At 40.0% G+C, this 27,644-nt stretch overlaps 1 protein-coding gene and 1 long non-coding RNA gene across 2 annotated transcripts in view; one reads left to right on the forward strand and one right to left on the reverse strand.

The window, feature by feature from the left end:
• The window catches only part of LOC129137164 (uncharacterized), a 34,863-nt gene extending 17,440 nt beyond the window's left edge, over nt 1–17,423 (reverse strand). Inside the window, exon 1 of the long non-coding RNA XR_008539395.1 lies at nt 17,333–17,423. This is a non-coding gene — a long non-coding RNA (uncharacterized LOC129137164). The remainder of the gene's footprint in view (nt 1–17,332) is intronic.
• The window catches only part of AGBL1 (AGBL carboxypeptidase 1), an 837,843-nt gene that overhangs the window by 788,665 nt on the left and 21,534 nt on the right, over nt 1–27,644 (forward strand). The gene's annotated exons all lie outside the window — the stretch shown is intronic.

A 27,644-nucleotide genomic window follows, 5' to 3' on the forward strand; every position in this document is an offset into this window, starting at 1 on the left:
AATTAGCTAGGCATGGTGGTACATGCCTGTAGTCCCAGCTACTCAGGGCTGAGGCAGGAGAATTGCTTGAACCTGGGAGGCAGAGGTTGCAGTGAGCTGAGGACAGAGCAAGACTCCATCTCAAGCATTTGTTAAATAGAACTATGCTTAGTCCACTATTTGCCCATCTGACAGAGACTGTAGAAGTCAGAAAAGCTTCCCAGAGAAGAGAGTATCAGTAGAGCATTTGCAAGAATGGATTGAAGTTAGGCAAGGTGCAGAACAGAGCTCCCGTTTGATTAACTAATGTCTGCAAGGGCATGAGTTGAGATGGTAAGACACTCCTAGGAGACATCTATCATATCAGTGTGGCTGTGGCATGAGTTTGGGAGTGGAGGGAGTAATGAGGAAGAAGAGGGGTCATGTCATAAACACACTTGCATCTCATGCTGTCAGGACTTAAGCTTTATCCTTTTCTTGGGGGTGGGGGAATTGTATTTCACAATCATAAATGGTAGGTACAATTATAGAACTCATTGAAGGTTTACTCAGCCCTCATTTTTTTTCTTTACCCACGTTGGTCACAGCATAACACTTCCCTCAAAACCACACTTGATGTGCTGGTACTTCAGTTTTCCTTTTGCCAAGAGTTGACATTATGCTAACTTTACATTTTACAAATCAACTCACCTACTAGGTAGGAGAGAATAACTTTCTGCGTTTTGTGGTACATGTTTCCACTTACTGCTTGCCCCAAGGATGAGGGATTCTGTATGTGGCAGGAGTGAAAACAACAGTTTTTTAAAAAAATTAAGCATTAAATTACACTGGACGTGTTTAATTTTGTTTTCAGTAATGGGCTTTGATGCTTTGGTGAAGACTCATTGTGTTATACTTGAAATAGAAACATGTCATGTGAGTGAACCTGTGAGGCGGGGAGAACAATAAAATGGCAAAATGCACCCGGACTAGGTGGGGCTTATAGTGCTAGATATTTTAGGCTCAATTTTATTGTTCATGGCACTGTGCAAAAATAAATAGACATTTAAAAGAAGTAGGATATATGTTGGTATGAAAGCAGAGGGAAATCAATTAGCAGCTGTAACTTAAAGCTGAGGAAATGGATAGGATTGACTTTAAAGATCTGAGGTACTAATTTGTCTCCTTAAATGCAGATTTCTAAGTTTATCCATGGCCGTCCAATATACAGATATCCCAATGAACCCAGATTATTTTCTAATAGGGAATAAAGGAAATAGCAATCGTCACAGAGAGGTGAGCCCTTATTTTGGTGTTTCATAAATGCCTGAATCCAGATCATATATTGGGGCCATGATCCGAGAGATGTCAGATTGTGTATATTTTACAGTTTTTCAAAATAAGGAATTATCAATGTGGCTAATCCGGTCTGTGAGAGGTCAGGATGTAACATCAGATGAAGTTGAACATCGGTCATCAGGTAGAGTTGAAGACACATGAAATGTACATGAAAAAAAACATGAAAAAATAGGCAAGAAGCAAAGGAACAGCCATGGACGTAGAGTGAAGATGATTTGGTTTAATGGGTCACAAGAAAAGCTTCAAACCCTGTGAGGTCCCCAGAGGACTATTTATATGTGGCACTAACTGTATAGCACAAAGCTTGCATATAGCTAACCAAGCCACACAAGACTGTAACCTCTTGGGTCTTTCTAGATGAGAAGTCTTGTTTATATAGCAATTAGAAAATCCTTTATGACTTTTCTTTTAGCACCAAGCTAAGGGAATTCTTTCAGGTTTAGTGGCTACAAATCATGGAAGAAAGGTCCACTTCCCCACGAGGGTGTTGCACAAGGGACACATTCAACTATCACATAATTCTAAGTACTTTCGACTCTAGTGGTTTAAAACTAGAAATTAATGCTTTAAAAACATAGGCGTGTAAAGCATTCGTGAAGAGGATGTTGTAACGAAATATGACTATCTAGAACCACATTAAACTGATTTCCACTCACCTTGGGAATTCATTAAAGAGAAAATCTTCATTCTGTGACTTCGCACTGTCTGGTTTATATCTGGGCTTATGTCCAACAAAACTACTAAAAAGTAAGGCCTGTGAACCATTAGTAGATATTGGTGGGGTGACAGAAATTAATGGAATTGTGACATGCAACATATGTTGAAAAAATAAAAAGCAATCTCAAAATTGGAAAAAAATAGAATAGAAACAACAGGTATGAATTAAACTGCCTGTGCTTTTAGTAGAAGATAATGAAAGAAAGTGGCACGTCCACCTTGGCTTACAGCTAGGACATTCCCAATTCAAGGCCTTTAAATCAACAGCTTCAAGGACCAAGCAAAGGCATCATTTTGAAATAATTTTTAGGGCATTTATATACTAGCTGTCAACTGCCTTGGTGGCAGGGTGATAAATGCTTCTGAATTTGAGTTAAGCAGACTAAACTCTATGAAACTGTGCTTGCACAACTGATAAACTATCTAATGGTCAATTCTCCAAAATTCCCACTGGGTAAGACAGAGAGGTGTGTCAGGGGAAAAACTAGCATGGAGGTGGGAGATAGAGACACAAGTATGCAAAAGCCACCCGCCACCGTGTCTTCCCAGTGGTCCACGTGATGCCCACCCCTGAATGCACAATGGCACAGCTGCTCCCACCCACCACAGAGAATCTAGCTGCAGGTCTCTCCTCCTCTCTGCCTCAGAGCCCCTCAACATCCTTGGATTAATAATCATGGTCATTTTCAGGGCTTTGGTTTCCTTCCTTAGCAATAAACATGTAGATGTTTTAATCTAAGATATGGTAAAGCTAAATGACACACTAGTGTTCAACTTCCTTAGAGAAGAACTTGGGGCACAGTCTAGATGTCATGAGGGGCATATTTCATAGGATGTCTATTTAGACCCTGTAGATCCGATATGTGGATAAAGCCTAGAGACAGAGAAGAAAGTGTTACCAAACTTTGCTTGACTTGATTCTAGACAAATGCTTCCTAATAACAGTAATGATAAAATAACAATAATAATTATTATAACCATCCCTACTACCCCAACTATTACACACGCTGACAAGGAGGACCATGTACCAAGCCCTTGGCTAAGTACTTCGCATATCTTATCCCAAGTGGCCCAAGTCTAAGCTTGATCATCTCTTGAGATCCTTTCTACCTTAAGTCATTAAATTGAATTCTCATTTTCCTAGGAAGCTTATGAGGAGACAAGCATCATTTTGTTACTTGACAGTACCTGGTTGCTTACCTGGACTTATGTCCAGCAGAGCTGCAAAATAGGCTAATCCATTGCCCGCAAGTTTCCATTTTGAAACCATTGCATCAAAGTCATATCTCCCTCCTTCCTTCGACTGCATCACCCCACTTCTATTTAGACTGCAGGGCCTTTGAGACCCCCTATTCTAACACACAGATAACCTTGATTAGAAGAGATTCATGTTTATAATTGAACAACATGAACTTTCTAGTTAAATTGTCTTAAGATCATCTAATTGGAAAAGGAAAGAAAAGGGAACTAATTTATAGCCACTAATACTTAATGCTTTATATAGACTAAGAGAAATACTTTATCTCTATTTTTCATCCTCAGTTTACAAGGGAGAAATCTGAGGCTTTGAGAATTTAAGTCACATCTTGAAGGTCAAATAATGAGTAAGTGGCAAAGTCAGGATTTAAGCTTTTCCATTTCCTCTTTCTGCCTCAGAAGGAACATTTAAAAGAGAATCCATAGCCTGCATCCAACTGTGGCAAGAAAAAAGTAAAGCATACTGCAAAAAAAAAAAGAAAGAAAAGAAACAAACACAGCAAAAGCCCTTTCCCTTTGGCATTTAAACATTGCTTGTGTGAAAACATGAGGATGAAAATTGTACACATGCTTACATGAGCAGAAATATTCCTGGGAGCCTTGAGATTTATTTCAGACCTATTTCAAATAGATATATGGAAAGCAAGAAAGGAGCAGAGAAAAAAAAGGCATCTGATGAATAAATGAGTGGGAGAAATCATGAGGAAAAGAGATGCAGTGTAATCATGGCCCTGATTTCTTTCAGGATAAACGGGCTTGCTGGTGCTGTCTATACTATAGGGGATACATCATATGTACTGAGATTACTATTTCATCAAAGATGATATTGGATATGATCTTTCAGTTTGGCCAGTTGGCTACAGAAACAACACTGGAATTTTCCAAACAAAATTTTAGCTCAAGAGAGTATCTAAAGTACAGATTCCTTAGTCTACTTGACAGAGAGATTGGGCTAGCTTGCCTTTGGTGCCCAGCAACTAACTGCTTAGGGATAGTAACTCTTATCTCTCGCTCACTATCTCCCTCAACCCACATGATGCCTTCCTGTTGGAAACATTCCATGAAATTAGACAAACTTATCTGAGTGACTTAGCCAGGAAGCCGGCTTAAGAAACCAAATCAGAAAAGCCATTGTCATTTTGCTTCCTTTCTTCCTCATGATTTGTGGGTAGGAGATGGAAACAGAAAGGAAATTGTCTCCAGTATCCATGATCCCTAGAGACATCCATCTGTCAGATATGGGGCTTGCTATTTCAAAGGGAGTATCTATCTGCAGAGACCCTCAAAAGGATCAAGCTTGACCTCAACCTGTCAACCGTTTCAATAGGAAGCCCAGATACCTTCACAAAACAAGCCTAAATGAACTCCTTGACCTGCCATGAGTCATAGTTTTATTAGATCTCTGTAGTATCATTAGATCTCTATAGACTAAACACACAGAATCCCCTTCCCTCATTCTCCCTTCCCACATGCTCTTTGGCAAAAGGCTGCCACTCCTGTGGTCTGGATCCTCAGGCTCTCTCCTCCTTCTACCGACTTTTCTCCTTCCTCACTCTGTTCACTAAGCCTTAAGATGGTTAACTGCCTCATTGCCTCAGACTTGGGGTCCCCTGGCCTCTTCCAATGGTTGGATGCTTTGGTTCATCTTCAGGTTTTTATTCTGGTATTGCATACACCGGGACTGTTGGGTCACCTCTACCTTCACGCTCTTCAAAATAACACAGCTCTGACTTCCTTCCACACCTACCATCTTGGCTCCAAGAACTCCGGAGACCTACTTGTGCCAAAAGAGTTTTTGGGACAACACTACTTTGTCTTTCTACATCATCCCTCAAATGAAAATAAAATGATTGGTTGAATTATTTATTTGAATGATTGTCACTTGACACATTTAGCTTTAAAATACAGTTACATTTAGAAAATACTTTGGTACATATGTTCACATCTGATACTACAAAAACCTTGTGGTATTCATATCTCCATTTTCTCATTCAGATGAGAAAATGCTTTAAGTGATGCTGAAATGAATTTCACAAATTCCTATCGATCAACAGAAGCATATCTAGAACTCAGACACAGAGCAGATTCCAATGCAGTTGTGCAGCCCCACGCACACGTGGGAGCTCTGTCAGGACAGCTGTAGTAGTCAGATGGCTGGGACAGAAGAGCTTGTCGCATGAATCACAAGCAGTGCCTGTGAATTCTCATCAGGTCCCCTTGCATTTTCCTCCTTAATAGATTTTATGAAGTCAAATAGGCAACATTTCATTGTTTCAGGTGGAGAAAATTGAGACACAAGCTGATGGAACAATTTGAAAATAGAAGCCCTGAGTCCTGAATCTTAGACCAAGTTTTCCTCCTTCATAAATTAATGTAATGAATTCTGCCGCTAATGGTATTGCAAACCCGCTTACTATTATTGCAGAGAAAAATCTAAAAATATAGACAAGAGGCCGTGGGTGCAGTGGCCCACACCTGTAATCCCAGCACTTTGGGAGGCTGAGGTAGGCAGATCACAAGGTCAGGAGTTCGAGACCAGCCTGGCCAATGTGGTGAAACCCTGTCTCTACTAAAAATAGAAAAAAATTAGCTGGGTATGGCAGTGTGCACCTGTAGTCCCAGCTACTCAGGAGGCTGAGGCAGGAGAATCGCTTGAACCTGGGAGGCAGAGGTTACAGTGAGCTGAGATAGAGCCACTGCACTCCAGCCTGGGCGACAGAGTGAGACTCCGTCTATAAATAAATAAATAAATAAATAAAAAACTACTTTCTATGCCAGTTACAAATCCATAATGATATGTTTAGCAATCCTTTTTTTTATTTATCCTTTCCTTCTCAGAAATTCAATAGCAGACTTAGTTATATATACACAGCCAATGTGAAGACACTCATTCTCAAACATGCAAATGTTATACACGTCATCTTGCTTCCCTCTACCTATTGTCAGCCTTCAGTCACAGTGTCTACCAGACAAGTCATTTCTAATTAGAGAGGAATCTGGCATTTGTCTTTGTGATTATACTCTTTAAGCTCCAATTTGCTGCCAAACCCCAGGTCTCCAGAGGTGGGAACTGAAGAAAAAAAGCATTTTTCACTGGTGGTTTCTTTTCAAAGGTAAAGTTTTCATCTCTGCAGGAGCAATTAATTTTTCCTGTTTAAAATGACAGAGAAAAGTCTTCTCTTTTGCTTTTCACTTGAAGAGCTTGGGGAAGGCAGTGTGGGAGCAAAGGCATGTTGGTTTTTCCTGTTTCCCTGCTGAGCCAGATGAGTTGATTTCTGAGCAAATTCTCGTTATTATATAAAGAGGTTAGTAATCTGGTTAGATACCATTGAATGCCATGAGATATTAATAATGAGAATAAAAATTTTAAGAATCCACTTTTGTTCAGTGCTTTCAAAGGTGTTTGAAAAATCTCCACTCCACAATGATAATGTCCAGTTTTCTTCCCTGATATAATCTGAAAGTTTTTGTCCCCATGAAAGACTTACATATTGAAATTCCAGGCCCCAAGTTGATGGTATGGAGAGGTAGAACCTTTGGGGAGTGGGGCCTTCATGAATGAGATTAGCGCCCGTATAACAGAGGCCCTAGAGCAATCCTTTGCCCATTCCACCATGTTAGGACACAGCTAGATGGTGCCATTTATGAATCAGGATATGAGCCCTCACCAAACACCACATCTTATCTTGGACTTTTCAGCCTCCAGAATTGTGAGAAGTAAATCTCTGTTGTTTAATAAGCACCCCAATTTATGGTATTTTGCTATTGCTATCTGAACAGACTAAGAAACTAAATATTACTACCTCTTTTGGTGGTAGTAATATTTTTTGCCTTCAGCATAATAGAAACTATAGAATGGAACTCAAGATACAATGGTCTTTATGATCTTAACAGTAGTAGTTATAATAGAAAGAACAGTGGACTTGGACGCAAGAACTAGGTTCAAAACTTGGCTCTATTGCCTGTTAAGCCTGTGAGTCATTTACTATATCTTTTCTCAGTTTTTAAATCTCTGTAATGGGGACAATACTTCCCATAACCACCTGACACATATGAGGTGAGGGTCAAGTCTGATTCAGCTATGGAAGTGCTTTGTTAATCATAAAACCTAATATAACTGCCTGCATTATTTCCTATAAAATCATGAAAAAGGCTTCTATGGAGAGCCAAAATTATGTCACTATTTTCCAATCCATTCCACAGGGCATGGTAACTGTCCCAAGAGTTGCTTAAATAAAAGAAAAAAATAAACAAAAACTATCTAGACAGTCAGATTTTTAAGAAAAATTATGGTGCTATGCTTCTCAACTTCAATTACTTTATGTGCAAAATGTAGTAAAAGGACCTGCCCTAAGATTGTTGTGGGTGGGACACACACACACACACACACACACACCCTGGGGCCAGTAACCTATGCATAGTAAATACTAAATTATGTTCGTTTCTCCCCACTACACTGTTGAGAGCCTCACCCACTCTGGCTCCCTTCTAGTTTGAGCAAAGGCCTGGTTCTTATTGAAGGAGTACCAGAGTGGGTACCTGAGCCCCTGCCACAGCACCTGGGAAATAACAGCTGCTAGTTGAGCACCAGATGATCCAGAGTTAGGAAAATCCCTCTATGTGGAGTAAGCCACAGGAGGAAGAAGAAATGGGGACATTCTTTGTTCCCCTCACTGACCTGGGATTAACCTTTAGAACAGAATTTCTCAAATACTTTTAAATGTAACCCCATATTATGAGTACTTTTTATGCAGTGGCCCAGTATATATAAACAGCACAACACATATGAACCAGACATATGCTACTTTCTATTCCTTTAATCCTATTACTTTTAAAAATAGGATTTTAGGACACACTAATTGGTGGCAGTCCAACAGTTCAAAAATGCCACTGTAGAAGGTCTCCCGGCATGACCTCCAACCTCATAACTTTTCTGGGCACTCCCTAAGGTGTGCCCTTAGGGACCTGACAAGTGACAAACCGACTATTAATTGTTTTGCAGTTCAGAAAACAAAGAGATCATAACCAGGACCATGGGTTTAGAAGAGCTAAAAAATACAGAACAGAAAAAAATATATCTTGTTTTTCTTAGATGCTTTGTTCATGACCCCCAGAGAAAAAGTCTCACAATTTCTCTTCCCTATAAATGCTAAGAATCTTTTAATAACAATAAAAGGGTGAAATCCATCTTAGGCCCCCCACACCCTGCTCAGGGCAGGCATTTCATCATGCTCTGCCACTGTCACCATAAATAAGATCTAGGTCTTACAAATGTGTCTGCTACCTGGGACAAGCCCAGAGCCAGATCACATCTTACTATCCAGAACGTGGTTGACAAATGTACCAGTTTCCCTTAGGCACACAGCATATTCCTTGCTGCAGTGTAATTGGAGTTTTTTTAAAAAAACTTTTTAATAGAAGATTCCATAGAAGAGGAACAGATGAGTGAGCGGTTGGGATCAGCGTTGAGCCTCATAACTTTCTCTTTAGTGTCTGACTTGCATCTGTTCAAGTAGGTCTGTTTTATTAATGCTTACTGGCCTACAGCTATAGCCATAATATTAAAGATACAATGTTAGCACAGCACTGACATATAGATTGTTTTCCATAAGAAAGAAATTAATGCTCGTGTAGGATATTGAAGCCCTGGCTTTCCTCCAACTTTCTGGCCTCCATGTTCAAAGGCTGGATTAAAGATACAGATTACAAAGGGGCTCCTATTACCATTGAGAATGGGGTAGAGATCAATGAAAGTTAACCATTAAGAATGGGGTAGAGATCCGTGAAAGTTAACCATTAAGAATGGGATAGAGATCAATGAAAGCTAGACTAGGGGACTAAGGCTGAGATACCACCTCACCTCAATGTGAGACCCGACTTCCTCTGCATTGATCAATCCTCAAGCATCAGGTAATCCATATGGACTAGCAGGTACTTGGTAAAGAAGGAAACAGAGTGATCCCTTGACTCATAAAACATCCAAACAGCTTTGTCAGGCAGGTGGCAGAATTTCATTTGTCATAAATGCTGGGGTCCTTTTGTCACTAAGAATAAGAGAGTGTAGCCACCTCAAGTTTGATCCAGGCCAACATTTATGCTCAAAATATTGTAGGGTGGAACATTTAAATTCAGTTTCTACATAGCTGCCATCCTGGATACCAAGGACTCTGAAACCCCAGCCCAGGAGGCCCTTCTAAGCAGATGAGAACAATGAGTCTCAACCACAAGGGAAGGCGGGGGTTGATGGGAAGGTCACAACCCAGTAACCTGGTCTGTGCTTCGGGGCAGGACTCCAGACAGATGAATAGAGAGGGCCTTAGAAACCAGAGGCCAGGTGGAGGGAAAGCTGCACCGATGGAGGGCATTCAGAATTGGGAGCCAGGGGACCGGAGGTGATACTGCTGCTGACTCCCCGAGATGTTCAGACTAGATGCTGCTGATAAAAGAAAATTGACTCCTCAGGAACTTCCTCTCCTGCGGGAACAAGTTCCTCTTGGGATTCGTTGCCATGGGTTCTGGGTCAGAGGGAGATTAGTCTGTGGCTGACCAGCCTGATGATGGTTTTCTTCTGGAGCTGGGCTTGGCAAAGTTCTTCTGCAAAGAGTAGTAAGTATTTTTAGCTTTGTAGGCCATAGGCTCTGTCTTGCTATCTTTCAACTCTGCGCTTGTAGCACAAAAGCAGCCACAGACAATACATGAACAATGGGTATGGCTGCATTCCAAAACAAGAAAATATATATTTACAAAAACAGGCAGTGGGCCAGATTTGTCTTGCAGAATGTAGTTGGCTGAGCACGTGTACTTCGGGCTCCCTAAGTCCTGGTTTCCTCATTTCTAAAATGGAATAATGATACCTATCTCTAGGGTTGTTGAAAGGTTTGAATGAATGGATGCATGCTAATCCTGCAGCATTATGCCTGGCACAATAATAAAAATAACAATAGCAATACAATCTGTATTGTCTTTATTGTTTTCCCATTCCTGGGCTAGGAAAAAGCATTCAGAGATCAATTCTACCCACTCATCTCACTCACTGCACTTAATGAGCTCTCTTCTCAGATCCATATAAGATAGGGTATATGGGTCAATTATCAAATTCCAACCTTTCTCTGTTCAAATGCATAAAAGCCCCATAACCAATCCCTGCCCACTCTTCTTGTGCTCACTGAGATCTTGTCTAGCTCATTCTTCTGCAGGCATCCTGGCTGCCACTCAACAATGGACTTGCTAAGAAAACCTGAGTCATAGTACCCCAACCCGGATGGAAAGAGTATGACAGGTGCCCAGCCCTGCCCCATTTTCTAAGTGGATAGCACCAAACTGAAGGGATTGCTAAACAGTGTGTCACTAGTCTTGGCCGGCATGCTCTTCCATGCAGAAGAGATTGGGCAGATAGCCATCTCTTCTGGAGGATATTAGGTTGTGTTATTGGAGATGGGAGGATGAACTCAGTTGACCTCTTAGGACAGACTTTCTTGTCAAAGGATACTTGGAATCTCTCCTTCCTGTTACCGCTGGGGAAGGGATAAGTAGAAAGTAATGAAGCATGAGCCTCCCCTACAGGAAGGAAACACACAAGGCATCTCCAAGTCCAGTTAGAACTTTGCCATCCACTGTGAGCAGGCTCAGCCTCTGACCCTGGGAGACAATGAGATTTATCTATATCTTGTAACCGTCAGTGATTAGAAACACATCCAGACAAAGAAGCCCAAGGGACACTTACTGCTCCATAATTTAACAGCTTCTCTCCGGACACTCCTTTGGATTACTTAAATTGCATTTTTTTCCCCGAGATACCATGACCTCCCCATCTCATGAAGTGTCTTTACCAACCTGCTTCTCTCTTCTCACATTCTTCTTTCTCCCCAAGGTCAAAGCTAAAAATGGTGACATTTCTAATGACACATGTCTGGGTTTTAAAACGGAGTTACCCCCATCATGGATAACCCAGCCTCCACATCCACCTCATGCTGATGTTGAGGAAAAACAAAGAACACTGGAAAGTGTAAACTGCTTCTGTTCTGGAACAGAAAATACCTCCAAGAGGGACTGATTTCCACATGGAGTTCAGTAGCTCAGTGATGCCACCCACAAAAGCAGATCCTGTGTCTGCTTTTGTGTCATGAGACTCTGGAGACAGAATGAAGACATGTTTTTATGCATGCAGTATGATTTTGTGATTAGGGTTTTGTTCCTGGGCTGGGCTTGACAAAGTTCTTCTGCAAAGAGTAGTAAATATTTTAATCTTTGCAAGTCATAGGCTCTGTTTTGCTATCATTCAACTCTGCCCTTGTAGCACAAAGGCAGCCACAGACAATACAATGGGCATGGCTGCATTCCAAAACAAAACCTTTGTTTACAAAAACAGGCAGTGGGCCAGATTTGTGTTGCAGAATGTAGTTGGCTGACACCTGTTCTGGAGAAAAATACTCTTTTCTCCACAAGGCCATCCCTCCTATCCATCAGGCTTCTTGTTTACGGCCCAATGCAGGTGCTCCTCGGTACTTCTATTTTCCTCCTTTCTCCTTCGCTTTTCTTTCTCTGCTCCTTTTTTGTTTCTCTCTTCTATATCTTCAATCTCTTACTGTTTTTCTTGTAAAGCACTTGCCCACCACATTGTAATGTAATCATCTGCACCCAGATCTGTCCTCTACTGGACTTCCTTAAGGCTCTGTTTCTGAGAGTTTGTAGTTTTCTGCAACGCTTTATAGCCAGTAGGTGCTCGTTCAATGTTAGCTAATCAGCCTGCTCAACTGGGACATTTTACTCCTTTTCCTGAATGCCTGGTCTTCCTCCCATAACCTCCACAGCAGCTGTGTTTCAGGAGCAGCTCCTCCTCTCTGTTTGGAGCTCTCAGTGTTGGAGGAACAGCCACTGGGATGGGATTTTCTGAGTCCAGGAACCTTCAGCAGCTGGTCCCCGCCTGAAGAGAGAGCTGCTGTTCCAGTTCACAGCACACCTGGTTGTGACAGGAGAACAAAAGAGCCCTGGCAGGAGCATGAGTCAGACCGAGAGGGGGCGAAAGCCTTTTGGTGAAGGTCCCAGAAGGCAGAAGGCCTTTCAGAGGGCTCGGGTCAGAGGTGTTCCACCCAAGAGGATGTCTGGCAGGTGGCAGCTTCCTTTCTGCACTCTTGCCCCATTCATCCTCTCTTTGGCCCTCATCTCTTCCAAGAGAAGGATTCCTTCCTCCTGTTTTGCAAAATGACTAATTTTCATTTATGCCAATCTAGTTGACAGACCCGGGTCAACGCAGGGCTAAGGTAAGTGTCTGACTTCACAAGCCCCTGTGGCAGCAGCTCTTCTGTTGGTTATAAAGAGCCGCTCAGGAGATGTTGGGCCTCCCCACATGGTCTCTTTTGGGAAAGAACTTACCTGCTGAGTGTGCATCTTAGAGGCCTGCTGTGCTTTTGGCTCCAGAAACGGTGTCATCTGGGGCTTGGCCTGAGTCCAGGTTGCTCTTGGTCTCCTTCAGTGAGACATTTCCCCCTCCCACTCCTCCTTGCCCTCTTGCTAGTTTCACAGATGCACCAACACATCCATTTTTAATCTGACCAAATCAATTACAAATGTTACAGATTGTAATTACCGAAGGAACTCCCGAAAACTAATTATGTAATATGCAATCCCCACAATAAATTACACCTTTCCTTTGGCTTGATGTTCCAGAAAACTGTTTCCTGAGGAGGCAGAGAAAGTGTTGCTCATCCCTGCCAGGGATGCTCACGAAACGGCTCTTTATTTAGCTCCGCTGCATGTTTGTGGGTGTTTGTCAGAGGTGGCCACAGGCTTCGTGCCAGGGCTCTGGGCAGCAGCCACATCATCTTTTGCCACTATAGGGGATGTTGCCAGAATACCCATGGGACCATGTCTTCTTGTCATTCCACCACCAAGAGAAACTTCAGTTTCCTTGGGCAAAAATCTGGGAGTTCTGGTAACGGAAAGCAAATAGCAGATGCAGGAGATGCTTAAAAAGGAAAGAGAAGCAATGTGTTAACCTTGGCCTGAGACTAGTGGAGTCCTGTTAAGTGATGGATCACTAGAGCGTTCCTCAGCAACAGTGCCTGTCAGAGAAGAAACCCAGAGCAGACATTTACATTCTTCTTTTCTTGTTTTCTTTTCACTATCATCAGACAATGGAATCTCCGAGCCTGCTGAATCTCAGCTTTAGGTACCAATAAAGGCTTTCCTTGACCTAAATGCATTTGAAAAGCACACTATAAAATTATGTCAGTGATAAAGTAAGAAATTCACTCATTTACAGGACTCATAGCCTCAGAGTTGCAGACCCTTCACCGGGAGCTGCCATTCATGTGAAATGCTATTCATAACTGTTAATAAAATCATCAGGATAAAAGGGGAAACAGGGAGCAAACTTGTGAACATCTCAGGCATGGAGCAGGGGATGGAGAAGTTTAGGAACAATTGTTTATGTCAGGAGGGCCAAGGAAGGCTGACAGAAAAAAAAACGTTCTTTGAGTCTCAATAGTAGTGAGAGGGTTCCCAGTGAGGAGTGAGCTTGGGGTTTTTCCTGTGTGTCTATGTATGCACGGGGGTGGTATGTGTATGTGGCAGTGACTATGTGTGCATACACATGTGCACATGCAGATATGAATTGTGTGCATGTGTGTATGCATCTGTGTGGATGTGAGTGGGTGTGGATGTGAGTGTGTACATGTGTGCATATCTGCATTTGCATATGTGTTGCTGGGTATGGGTGTGTGTGCATATGTATGTGGGTGTACATGTGTGTATGTGCCTCTGTGTGTGTGTGCACGTGTGTGTGTGTGTGTGTGTGTATAGGGACATCAAAACACACTAGATAAGATAAGAGCCCTTTACTCTTCTCCTGCAGCCTTGGCCTTTACTTCCCTGTTACAACCTCCGTGGTTCTTACTGTAGATTCCCATTGAACTGACCGCCTCCTCTCCTAGGAGGGCCGGGGGAGGGGGCGGCTGTGTGTTCTTCAGCTGCACACCCAGCCCTGAGCCTGCCTCCTGGTAAGTGCTAGCTCAGTGTCTGCAGAGCAGTGGAACTGCACCCCACACTGATGGGATGGGGGACAGTTAGTGTGCATGGCGGGCAGTTCTCATCTCACCTCCTTCCTCACCAGACATGCTGAGTTCCATTTTGCAACATGGGGAGTCTAGGTTTTGTCACTTGTTTTTTGAGCATTTGTTTTTAAGACAGAAATGCAATTTTTTGAATTAGCATGGACCCAATTCTGGCATATAGAATAAAGTCTATAGAAATCTGAAGAAACTTTTCTTTTTTCAAAATTCTTGACATTAGAAGAAACCTCATGGAATGCTCTCAGTGTCTTTTACTGCAAACCTCCGCATCCTCCTGGTAATTCTCACGTTCTCGCCTCTCATGTCCACTTGGTAATCTGTCATTTTAGTTTGGAAATGATTCAGGAACCTACTCAATCTCTCTTTGTAAAGCTGCTTTTATGAAAACAGTCATTCCTCCTTGCCTGTGTCACCACAAAATTTCTAGCTTGGTTTCTTTTTCCATTTTCCTTATTTCATTCTGTACACCTTGCCGAGGTTACTGTATTACTCTGTCTTGTACTGGTATAAAGAAATACCTTTACATGGCCAGGAAAGGAGGAAGATGGCAGAGAGGGTAGTGCTATTTATTTATTTATTTATTTAAGATAGGGTCTCACTGTGTCATGCAGGCTGGAGTGCAGTGGGGTGCTCTCAGCTCACTGCAACCTCCGCCTCCCGGGTTTAAGCAATTCTCCTGCCTCAGCCTCCCAAGTAGCTGGGATTACAGCTGTGTGCCACCACGCCCGACTAATTTTTGTATTTTTAGTAGAGATGGAGTTTTGCCATGTGGGCTAGGCTTACATACTTTTAAATAAACAGATCTCATGAGAACTCACTCACTATGTAGTACCAAAAGGGGATGGTGCTAAACCATGAGAAACTGTCCCCATGATCCAATCACCTCCCACCAGCGCCCACCTCCAACACTGGGCATTATAACTGAACATGAGATTTGATGGGGACACAAATGCAAACCATATCGGTTACCTTTCAGTAAGAAGATCTAGTTGCATTAAATGGGAAACTATGAAATTGCCAGTATCCAACCTCTCTTGACCTGCAAAAATTCGCAGTCTAACACAGGTCACCATGACACGGCTACCTAGTTCTCGAGTCTGTGTTGGCCTCTCATAACAATGGTTTTTTGAGAAGAACTTGCTGTACTTTGTTTCCTAATCACTTCCTCAGAATTAAATAAGTGGGGTGGTATCCAGAATCTCACGTCCCATCGATGTCATTTGCTGGGTAACCAACAGTGAAGATCAGATATTTACCTCTGAAATGCGATGTTCAAATCAAATAGTAAAACATCTCTATGTACACATTTTATGCCTCTTTGTAATATCAATTGAATTCTATCCTTTCTGAAGTCACTACACCATTTCTCCCAGTAAAAAATTGTCTGCAAAATCTGAGTTGGTTCTGACACTACTAATTTTGAGTTGAGTGACCTTAGATAAATCACTCACCTTTTTAAGCTTCACTGTTTTTCATATAAAATTTAGATATATTAATAATAGTTAACCAACTGGGCTTGTCTGAAAATTAAAGTAAAAGTGCATATAAAATGGTCTGTAGGGTTATTTGCACCTACTAAGTTCACCATGGAGTTGAGTTGGCATTATTTTTCTGGATCAATTCAAGGCCAACTCTGTTTGGATCAGTCTTGTCTGGACCCTTTCTGATACTCTGTAACTAAATGACAACTCACTGGAGGCATTTTCTCTAAATCCTCCTAAGTCTGAGAGGAGAGAGAGGTCTTTATTAAAAAAACTGGACAGGAACCTAATGGAAATCTTTTCTCTCTTTTCTTTTTAGAAACATATTTCCAATGAAAATAGTACTAGAATTTTCTTACACTTACATAAGTTTATGTGGAGAAATTTCAAACAGATTTTTAAAATATGAGTGATTCTTGCCAGAGATGTGAATTGTGAAATGAATTTAGAGGAGTTGCAGAGTTGCTTGGTAGTTAGTATTCTTCACTTTACTTTATGAGAAAATATTGGTATTGCATTAAGTTTTTAATAGCACATCTAATTATATCCTCATTAATAGATGTCAAATATTATTATTTAAAACATTGCTTCAATTAATTATGTTTTTTAAATTAAACAGCTAATTTCGAACAAGTTATATTTAAATAATTACATCTAATGCTAATAAAATGGAGTGTGCTTCAGCATCTTCTTTAGAAACACAACATAAAATGACCTGTAAAATTAAGTCTGATTTTCTTTCCTTGGCTAACCAGCTCCTCAGCTTCAGGCCTCCCTCTTCCTAGCTTCAAGTCCCACCAGAATCCATACACAGCTTACACTTCCTACACCAGCATTCGCTGTGCAAACTATGGTCTCCCATAATGCTGGATTTTGTATGTGTGAGTCTTCTCCCTGTAGTGTCCATTCTTTGCTTCTGAACCTGGAGAAAATCTCACGTGTTCCTCTTTAGAGACATCTTTCCTGCCTCCCCCTGACAGAGTTACTGATTCCATCTGCTGAGCTCCTAGGGTGCATTGCCTGTTTCTCTGCTAGAACATTCACCAAACTATACCGTAATTGATCTCCAAGCCCATCTCGCCCCGACTCCACTCCTAGGCTCTTTTCTATTCCTGTGCCCAGTAATATCCCTAGCACATGGTAGGTAGGTGGAAGAAAGGTTGCTTTTCTTTCCTTCTTCCATTTTTTTCTAAATTAATGAATAGATAAATAACATTTGTAGACTAATGATATATGTTTGTTGAATGAATGGATAAATTAAATGAATTAGTGACTGTAAGAATTTTAGTGCATTTAGGATTTATATGGCCTAGGCACACTGAGTAACAAATCAGAACCAGAATATGTATACAGTAGTCCCTCCTTTCCACGAGGGATAAGTTCTACGACCCCCCAGTGGATGCCTGAAACTGCAGATAGTACTGAACTCTATATATACTATGCACTAATTGTTTTTCTTCTGAGGCCCATGGATAGAATATTCATCCTTACCATAGATCTTAGAAACTTCAGCATATCTTTTCTTTCCTCATTAAGTTGAGAACTTCCACCTTTTGACCTTACTACTACTCTTGGCACATCAGAATCACCAGCAACACTATTATTGCACGTTGGGGCCATTATTAAGTCCAACAAAGGTTACTTGAACATAAGTACTTCAATATAATGACAATGGATCTGGTAACCAGGATGGCTGAGTGACTAATGGGCAGGTAGTATACACAGGGTGGGTTCGCTGGACAAAGGGAGGATTCATGTTCAGGCCAGGATGGAGTGGGACGACACAAGATCTCATCACGCTACACAGACCTGTGCACTATTTAAAACTTACGATTTGTTTATTCCTGGAATTTTCCATTCATTGTTTTCGGACCGAGGTTGACCTCATGTAACTGAAACCCTGGAAAGTGAAACTGTAGATAAAAGGAGACTACTGCATTTTAAAATAAAAAAGTTAAAAACAAACTATAGGCTGGGTGCAGTGGCTCACGGCTATAATCCCAGCCTTTGGGAGGCCGAGGCAGGCAGATCACTTCAGTTCAGGAGTTGGAGACCAGCCTGGACAACATGGTGAAACCCTTCCTCTACCAAAAATACCAAAATCAGCCAGATCTGGTGGTGTGCACCTGTAATCCCAGCTACTCTGGAGGCTGACATGGGAGAACCGCTTGAACCTGGGAAGCAGAGGCTGGAGTGAGCTGAGATTGCACCACTGCACTCCAGCCTGGGTGATAGAGCCAGACCTTGTGTCAAAAACAAACAAAAAAACTATAAAGCAATGCCATTGAGTAAAATGAGGTAATTTATTTAAAGTGTCTCACAAAATGCCTCTCAGTGAGCTCTCGGATACGGAAGATGTGCTTTACTGTGCATTGTGCTTCTTCTCGTGGTTGCTATGTTGTTCAGTAATTAGTAAATAAAAAAGAACTACCTAATAGAACATATGCTACCAGATGATGCTGAAACATCTATTTTACCATGCTATTTTTATTTACATTTAAAAAGCTTTTGAAATAAATTATAATATATAACCTAGTTTAATTATATATAATGTGTAAAATAACTTTACATACACACATATACTGTTCTTTGTTATGATTCTTATAATACAATATCATGGTTTTGTTAAGTATATTAATTCACTCCTTTCTTATACCAAGTTGCTGTAACATATTATGCATTATCTTAAATTATTTTATAATATTGTATGTGGCATATAGTAATGAAATTACTATAGAACTGAATGTGGGAGAAATTCAAATTTGTTTATCGGTTTGGGGTAACCTCCCTCTGAAGGTACTGACAGCTTTTGCTCACACATCTTGTGAAAAGACAAGGTTTTTCAGCAGTTGACCTGAACAATATGGGAGTCCATTCTAAATACTTCACAACTATTAAAATACCCTATGTTGATTATTTACCTACTTAAAAGTAAAAAAGAGTGACACTCTCTATATCATATTATATTTAATAAACATAAATGCTTCATTCTTATTTCACTTCCACAGTGATTTCTCCCAATGATGTTTATAGTACTAGCATCTATGGCCATGCTACCTGACTGTAATATAATTTCATTGTCAGGAAAAATGTATGTGAAAAAAGCAATAAGATATAGATAACTGTAAATGTGTTACTTCTAACTAAAATAGAATAAGACATCCACAAAATTATGGTTTTACTCCAGAGTCAATGGTAGGTGGTAGCATAACTTACTCCATGCTCTGAGCCCAAGAGCCATCTGGTTTTCTTCCTACAACTGAGACTGAAATTCATTGCTCTGTAAACTTCCAATCCCTGGGTGTTTCAGAAGGCAAGCAGATTTGATTTTGCTCTTACAACAAAAAGACCTGTGTAAAGAATTCTTTTAGTCTGTAACAATAGCAACACTAAATCCTTTTATCTGAAACCTGAGAGCCTGATAGAAACATAGAATTTGGGAAACAGTTCCAAGATAACAAAATAGAGTCTTTAAATAGCATTGCCGATTTTTTGGTTTTTTTTTATATAGGCTCTTAAACATCCACCCCATCCTGCAAGTTTTGGACTTCTATCCATCTGTACTTTCTTCATCTAAACTGTAAACATCCTGTTCTCATACTTCATATGAAGTAAGAAGCAAAATAAAACACAAAGATAGAACAGACAGTAAAATAGCATACAAATGTTTGTAGTTTATATTAGTATATTTGCCTATGGCAAGTGTACTAAAATCATCTATAAAATTGCCAATTAACTTGAAGTTATAGCAAGTTATTTTGGGAAGAAATGGCCCACGTTAGCACTATCACTTTTGCAGTTTAACAGTTCAAGGTATGAATTCTCTTAAACACTCCTGCCCCTTCCATTTCTGTGTATGGTGTAATGAAAGCAGCAGAGATATTTGGTTATCCCTAATCTGGAAGTGGAGTGTATATTTCTCAAGTTTAGAGAAGAGAATTATTCTGCCCTTCTTTAATTAGCATTTGTTTTGGGCATATTCTATATATAAGACAAAGGATAAGAACCATGAGGATTATAAATTAATAGAAATGTGTCTCTGGCCTCTAAGGGACCATATGGTGAATAAACGCATTAAAATCAAATGGGTAATTATTTCTAATCTGCATGATCATGGATGTTTTTATGGAGGAGGTAACATTGGGTTTATTTTAAGCTATGGCAGAGTTTTCAATTAGCCGTGGCAAGAAGGATGGCATTCCAGCTAGAGTCAGCTTGGACCCAGTCAGACAACAGCAAGGCCCCAAGCATATTTGAGGAGAGGTGAGAGATCAAGTTAATTCTAATGAAGGGATTAGGTAGGACCATGTAGTTGAAAACTCAGACGAAGAAATAAGTAAAGACAAGGTTTTAGAAGCTCCTTTCTCTCACCAAGTATGTAATACCAAGTCTCCAAAACAGTAGATGACACAGATCAAAGCTCTATTAACTTAAGGGGCAGAGAATGCCCAAGGTTAGTGGAATGCTCACAGAGTTCCCACAGTGAGAAGGCTTTGCTCATAATATGTGTCTAAGATGTTAACACTCAGTAAATTCCAATTAGACTGTTTATGTAAGGATTCTGATTCATAAACATAATTTATTAAAACAAATAGAAATAATAAGGTACATATATGTAAAGGTATATGTGTAAAGATATATATGTCTATTATTCTGCCATCTATCCTCTATCATTCAATCTATGCGTGTATCTATTTATGTATGTATCTGTCTACCTACCTACCTATCATTTATCTATCAAATCGATCTATCTTGGCTGTTACTTTTAAACTCTTCCTATTATTTGAACTATAGACCTCAATTCTAAGGATAAGCATCTCTTTCATTAACACTCACCTGCCTAAGTGCTCACATCCACCTGCCTGAACTCAGACTTCACTGAGCTCAACAGGGCTTTTGCGCAGTTTATACCTGCACCTCTAGTATTGTTTAAGCATCTCTCTCAAGCCATATTCTGCTATGCTTTCATTTTAAGCTTTTAGTTCCTAGCATGTACAGGCATTATGAGTTGAGTGAGGAGGAAGTGTTTGTGAAAATAGAAATGCCGTTTGAATAAAAGCTACACAAGTCCTTAAAACATAGTCCCTATAGAGATGAGTTTCTGACATTGAACTTTACAATTGTCATTTCACTTTTAATTCCCTGACATTGTTCCATGCACCTCACCAAGATTCTTTTAGCCACAGATCATACAATTAGGAATATGCACCTCACAGAAGGCAGTGTTATAATGTCAAAGGACTTCGACAATTCTCCAATTGAATTAGTATAAATAGAGAAAAAGAAAGAAAGAAAGAAAGAAAGAAAACATATACCCCCTCTGGATCCTTGGATAAGGGGGTCACTACACAGAGGTATAGATTCATAATGATGTGTATAAGCCCCAGGAAGCTTTAATTTGCCTTCCATTTACTCTAAACCCTCTGGAGAAGAATGAGAAAAATATAACAATGAAGAAGAAGTTAGAGTTACAATCTCTCACCACTCCGGCTGCCTCTACATGCCAAAGATGAGAAAAAGGAGGTGCATCTTGCAGGAGCATCAAGGCTTGGGAAGCTGGATTCTTTTCGTTTGGGCCCACAGAGATCAAAACTTCAGTCCCTGGGACCAGCAGGGAAACGAGAACTACATGGACCAAGACCAGTCCTGTTGCCTTAGTCTGAGGCACCCTCAGCACCATTCATTCTAACAAGCCCGGTGATGGGTCTGATTGTATCAGAAGTGACCTGGCCAGCACCACTCACCTTAGGGCTACCTCATAGAAAGAGATTAGGCTGTCCAGTGGAAACTAAATATTCAGAAGACTGGAGCTCTCTTCAAAAGAAAAAAAAAAGAATGCACCAATCCACATAAACTGTAGAGCTACAGATGAATCATATACCTGTATTTTAAAGGTAATATTGATGCTGAAATTCACACTGTCGATTCTTTGCGAGGTTTGTTAGCCAGAATTATATCTAAGATGTATGTGTGTCAATAATTTGAGGAGAAAATGGTAACCAACGAAGATCTAGGTATAAAATGAAGTTTTCTGAGGATGAGAGGGAGTGGGGTGGTCCTAAAGCTCAGCGCGAGGGGATTTCTCAGAGATCTCATTGGGGATATACATTGACCTTGGACATTTTCCATCTGTTGCCTTACCCCTCATTTCCTTAAATGTGCTTATGGCCTCAAGCTGCTTTAAAACATAGCATTCATGTCTATGTACCTCTAGCATTATTATTTGCATGTCTTTCGTGAACCATTATGAGTCAAAACTGTTAATCAGAACATAAAATAATGTCAGAAAGAGAAAGCTGCAGAGGAGTTAAAAATGAGCACTTTTAGAAATGAGCAAAGCGCTGAATCGCATGCTACATTCATTGGCTGGAGCAATAGATGGCGTTCATTTCTGGGACAAGACTAACAATATATAAGCACTTAGTAAGAGTTATATAACAAGTAAAGACTGGCACTAAAGGAGACATCTATAAATTTAGGTCATAAAATAAATGCATATTATCTTTTAACTTTTCAAAGGATTAAATCCTATGTTTACTTTTACAACGTTTATAATTTGTTTTCCGTTCACTGAAAAGTCATTCCTGACCTTTCCCATGCCATAGTTTATCCTTATGTGGCTTAGTTTACATCCAGTAACCCATTTTATTTCTGTTGTTTTGAAGCATATAAGATAGAAAAGTCCTTCTAATAGAAAATTAGGGTGGCGATACCACTTACTGTAGAAAGATTGACCAAAAATTAAACTGAAATCTAAGTGGTTTCGGCAAATCTATATTTCTTTCCAGATGCTCTGATCTTCTTTTCTGGGGGGTGGGTGAGGGGTGTTTGTGTTTTATTTTTCATTGACTGTTATTTTAAGTTCTCAAGTACATGTGTAGGATGTGCAGGTTTCTTACACAGGTGAACATGTGCTATGGTGGTTTGCTGCACAGATCAACCTATCACCTAGTTATTAAGCCCAGCATCCATTAGCTATTCTTCCTGATGCTCTCCCTTCCCCCACCTGGCCCCCAACGGCAGGCCCCAGTGTGTATTATTCCCCTCCATGTGTCCATGTGTTCTCATTGTTCAGCTCCCACTTATAAGTGAGAACATGTGGTGTTTGGTTTTCTGTTCCTGTATTAGTTTGCTGAGGATAACGACTTCCAGCTTCATCCATGTCCCTGCAAAGGACATGATCTCATTCCTTTTATGGCTGCATAGTATTACATGGTGTACGTGTACCACATTTTCTTTATTCCGTCTATCATTGATGGGCATGTAGGTTGATTGCATGACTTTGCTATTGCGAATAGTGCTGCAATGAACATACATATGCATGTATGTTTGTAATAGAATGATTTATATTCCTTTGGGTATATACCCTGTAATGGGATTGCTGGGTCAAATGATATTTCTGCCTCTAGATCTTTGAGGAATCACCCACACTGTCTTCCACAATGGTTGAACTAATTTGTAGTCCCACCAACAGTGTAAAAGTGTTCCTTTTTCTCTGCAGTCTTGCCAGCATCTGTTGTTACTGGACTTTTTAATAGTCACCATTCTGATTGGCTTGAGATAGTATAACACTGTGGTTTTGATTTGTATTTCTCTAATGATCAGTGATGTTGAGCTTTTTTTGCACATGTTTGTTGGCTGCATGAATATCTTCTTTTGAGAAGTGTCTGTTCATATCCTTTGCCCACTTTTTAATTTTTTTTCTTGTAAAATTGTTTAAGTTCCTTGTAGACTCTGTGTATTAGACATTTGTCAGATGGATAGATTGCAAAAATTGTCTCCCATTCTGTAGGTTGTTTTATCACTCTTATTGATAATTGTTTCTTTTGCCATGCAGAAGCTCATTAGTTTAATTAGACTCCATTTGTCAACTTTTGCTTTTGTTGCAGTTGTTTTTGGTGTTTTTCTTATAAAATCTTTGCCTGTGCCTGTGTCCTGAATGGTATTGCCTATATTTTCTTCTAGGGTTTTTATAGTTTTGGGATTTACATTTAAGTCTTTAGCCCATCTTAATTTCTGTGTAAGGTATAAGGAAGAGGTCCAGTTTCAATTTTCTGCACATGGCTAGCCAGTTTTTCCAGAACCATTGATTAAATAGGGAATTCTCTCCCTATTGCTTATTTTTGTCAAGTTTGTTGAAGATCAGATGGTTGTAGGTGTGTGGTCTTGTTTCTGAGTTCTTTATTCTATTCCATTGGTCTATGTGTCTGTTTTGGTACCAGTACCATGCTGTTGTGGTTACTGTAGCCTTGTAGTATAGTTTGAAGTCAGGTAGCATAATGCCTCCACCTTTGTTCTTTTTGCTTAGGATTATCTTTGCTATGCAGGCTCTTTTTTAGTTTCATATGAATTTTAAAATAGTTTTTCCTAATTCTGTGAAGATGTGAAGAATGTCAGTGGTAGTTTAATGGAAATAGCATTGAATCTATAAATTATTTTGGACAGTATGGCCATTTTCACTATATTAATTCTTCCTATCCATGAACATGAAATGTTTTTTCATTTGTTTGTGTCCTTTCTGATTTCCTTGAGCAGTAGTTGAAGAAGTCCTTCACTTCCACTGTTAGCTGTATTCCTAGGTATTTTATTCTTTTTGTAGTAATTGTGAATGGGAGTTCGTTCATGATTTGGTTCTCTGCTTGCCTGTTGTTGGTGTATAGGAATGCTAGCAATTTTTGCACGTTGATGTTGTATCCTGAGACTTTGCTGAAATTTCTTATCAGCTTAAGAAGCTTTTGGGCTGGATGCTTTGATTTCTTTTCAGACAATGAGAAAATGTTCCTCTGTAAGTTTTAGAATGACATTGATGAGTTTTACAGCAGTGTAGTTGAGTGAGATGGTCCCATCTCCCTGTAAAGTGTTTTCCTTGATCCATTAGATCTGACATTGCACCATGTGTCCCACTGCTTGAGGGAATGTATTATACCAAATGGTAAAATATCTTAGCCATATCTGATTACACTGTCTCATTTTAGCAATGACCCACAGATATCCAGTAGAATGTATCTGACACCATTCAACAAGAAATAATGAGGAAAAAAAAAAAAAAACAAGCAAGGGAGTGGGTATCTTTTGAATGCTGAAACAATAGTAGCTTGAGCAACAGCACCATCATTCATTGGTAAAGTGAAAAACTGGGTTGCCCACAAGCACCTTCTCTACTCAAGTGACATGGGTCATTATGACCTTGATTTTGATACCTATACGAATTTGTTAACTTCTCCTGGTCCCTTAGCTACACATTACAGCCAACCATGCACACCAAAGCCCAGCTGTATTTTAACACTGAATAAGTTTCTAAACAGAAGGAATGAGCAAATGAATGTGGTTTGGTTCAGTGGAGTTTCATCAACTAATTAGGTAAATAGTTTGAATTGCATGTCTGAAACATCAATGGGCCACTCAGTACTCAGAGGTCCTCTCATGTAAATGCTAAACTTTTAGCTATTGACCATACTCTCAGTGAACCAGCCTCTTATATATCTTTTCCTTTAGACCACTTAGGTCAACCCATTTTTTCATAAGTTATGAGAACTTAAGAGAAAAGCACTTGCTGATGAATTGATTCAGCAAGTTTGACTAAACAGGTCAAACACCGTCTCTCCTTTCCCTCTCTTTTGCTGTCATTCTTTTCCTCATTAACCCACTCTCTCCCACTTCCTTCCTGTTTTATTCTACATTCCCATTTTCATAAAGAGTTTGGACTGCATCTCCCCACACTAGGGTACACTTGTTCAATAAGAAATAGGACATTTATTTCCATTACTTTTTATGTGGGAATGACTGGATTTTTTTCTAGAGCTCTAGATCATGTAACAGAGTTCATGACTTCGATTGGGGCTGAATGAATACCTCATTCCAGTTCTTCCTCAGGCAGAGTAGACCTTATCTATAAATATTTGTTGATTGAATCAAGGGATATAGGAACCCTTGGTCTTATCTAATTATCACACATTTTCTATGCCATGTGCAGCTTTAAGATATTGGGAAAATTATCTAAACTTCTAAATCTCTTTTTCCAATTGTTAAGTAGGATTGATAAGATCTACCCCATAGATTTGTTTATTTGCTTACATTTTAAGAGAGAACAATGGCCAAGCACCTGGCGCACAGTAGGTGATTGGCGATGTTTATTCTTATTCTTTTCTCAACAGTGCCTAGTGCTCTTCTCTGTACATAGAAAATGCTCCGTTACTGGAGTTAAGAAAAAAAAACCGGAGAGTAATAAATTATGTCCTTCCTCTTAAATGTGTTAACTCAGGGACACACTTTGTGATGGTGTGAAGTACCTGACAAACACAAAACCCTAGGGAACCATGCTAACTGTCCCAGATGATGATGGTGAGACATTCATGGTGAGCATACTCAGTGTGTCTGTGAGTGTGGATGAGTTGTGTAATAGGCTGCTCGTGCCTCTTAGATGGAGCACAGCGTTCACACAGCTCTGCTCCTGGAGAAAATAGATAGAAGGTCAAGGGAGAATAGCAGCGTGTGGGCAATGCTGCTAAATACTGCCTCCGGGACTCACTCACCCAGGGAATTCAGAGTTGCTCTTTTCTAGCCTGCAAAAACTGAGATGTAGCCAGAGTTGCGTTTCATTAGAAGGAGACATTCGGTGGAGCTCAGCTTTTTCAGGAGGGAGATGGGCGACAGGTAGCTGGGAGAGTATGCTGGATGAATCTGAGTGTCTGGAATTTTAAGTGCTCGCCTCTTGCTTCTCAGTAGGTGGCTGCCTCTTGAGGTCTGGCACCCACCCAAGTCTTGAGCATTACCTCAGCATTTAAAGAGAAAACAAGTGAAAAAAAGAATCCGCAAAGCTGCGTTTAAATTAGCGTCAACATTAAGGAATGCCACAGGCTGGGTTTTGTTCACCCTGTTAGCATGCAGAATTATTTTTCACTATAGGAAGCTGTCTTTTCCCAACCAAGAAAACAAACAAAACAAAAAAAGCAGAACTAATTAAGATCGTCATATCTCAATAAATATGCAAATGAAAAATCAAAACAAAGAACCTCTATTTATCACATCATAAAGTTGCAAATTGCTGTATAGCCTGGCTTGGAAGAATGGCAAGGGATAGAGTCTTCTTAATGGCTTTGCTTAGAGATTGTCTGAAAGCTTCATTTATATAGGTTTATGTTTGAGGATGAGGATGGTGAACTTGCCAGGAGAAAATCATTTTCATACTTTGTCTCCAAACTCTGTGGAAAGGAAAGGGGAATAAAAATTCAGTCGAGTGACTATGTGTGAGGTTCTATGCTATGGCATTTGTTTCTAAGTACGTCATTTCAAGAAGAAGAGGTTTTATGCTATGGCATTCATTTCTATGTATATCATTTCAAGAAGAAAAAGAATAAGATTCCCATTTTACAGATGAAGACAACAAAGCTCAGAGAAGGCAAATTCCTGTTTCTCACTTGGTATTTGGAGAAGGATTCAAACCCACAATTACTTATCTGACTCTAATTTTATGTTTTGTTTCTGATTTATATTTTGCCCCTACACCATGACTCTCCAATACCGCCTAAAGTGACTTCACTTTTGAATGTGTGTTTACAGGACATCAAAGCTTCCTAGTGAAAGGAGGAAATAAAATCAATTTTCAGGTGTTTTCTCCATGTATTTCCCACATCTCAATATTAAGGCCCACTCTATCAATGGAACTACCGTTTGATTTCTGCATGATGCTATAATGCTATTTTCTTTCATTTACATTTAACTTCAGTTGCAAATGGTGAGTATGAATTGAATTCATCAGGTTTGAAAAATCAAGAGGGAGGAGAGAGAGAGAATAGCTAACACC

Source organism: Pan troglodytes, chromosome 16 (genome assembly GCF_028858775.2).
Source record: "Pan troglodytes isolate AG18354 chromosome 16, NHGRI_mPanTro3-v2.0_pri, whole genome shotgun sequence".
Taxonomy (NCBI): domain Eukaryota; kingdom Metazoa; phylum Chordata; class Mammalia; order Primates; family Hominidae; genus Pan; species Pan troglodytes.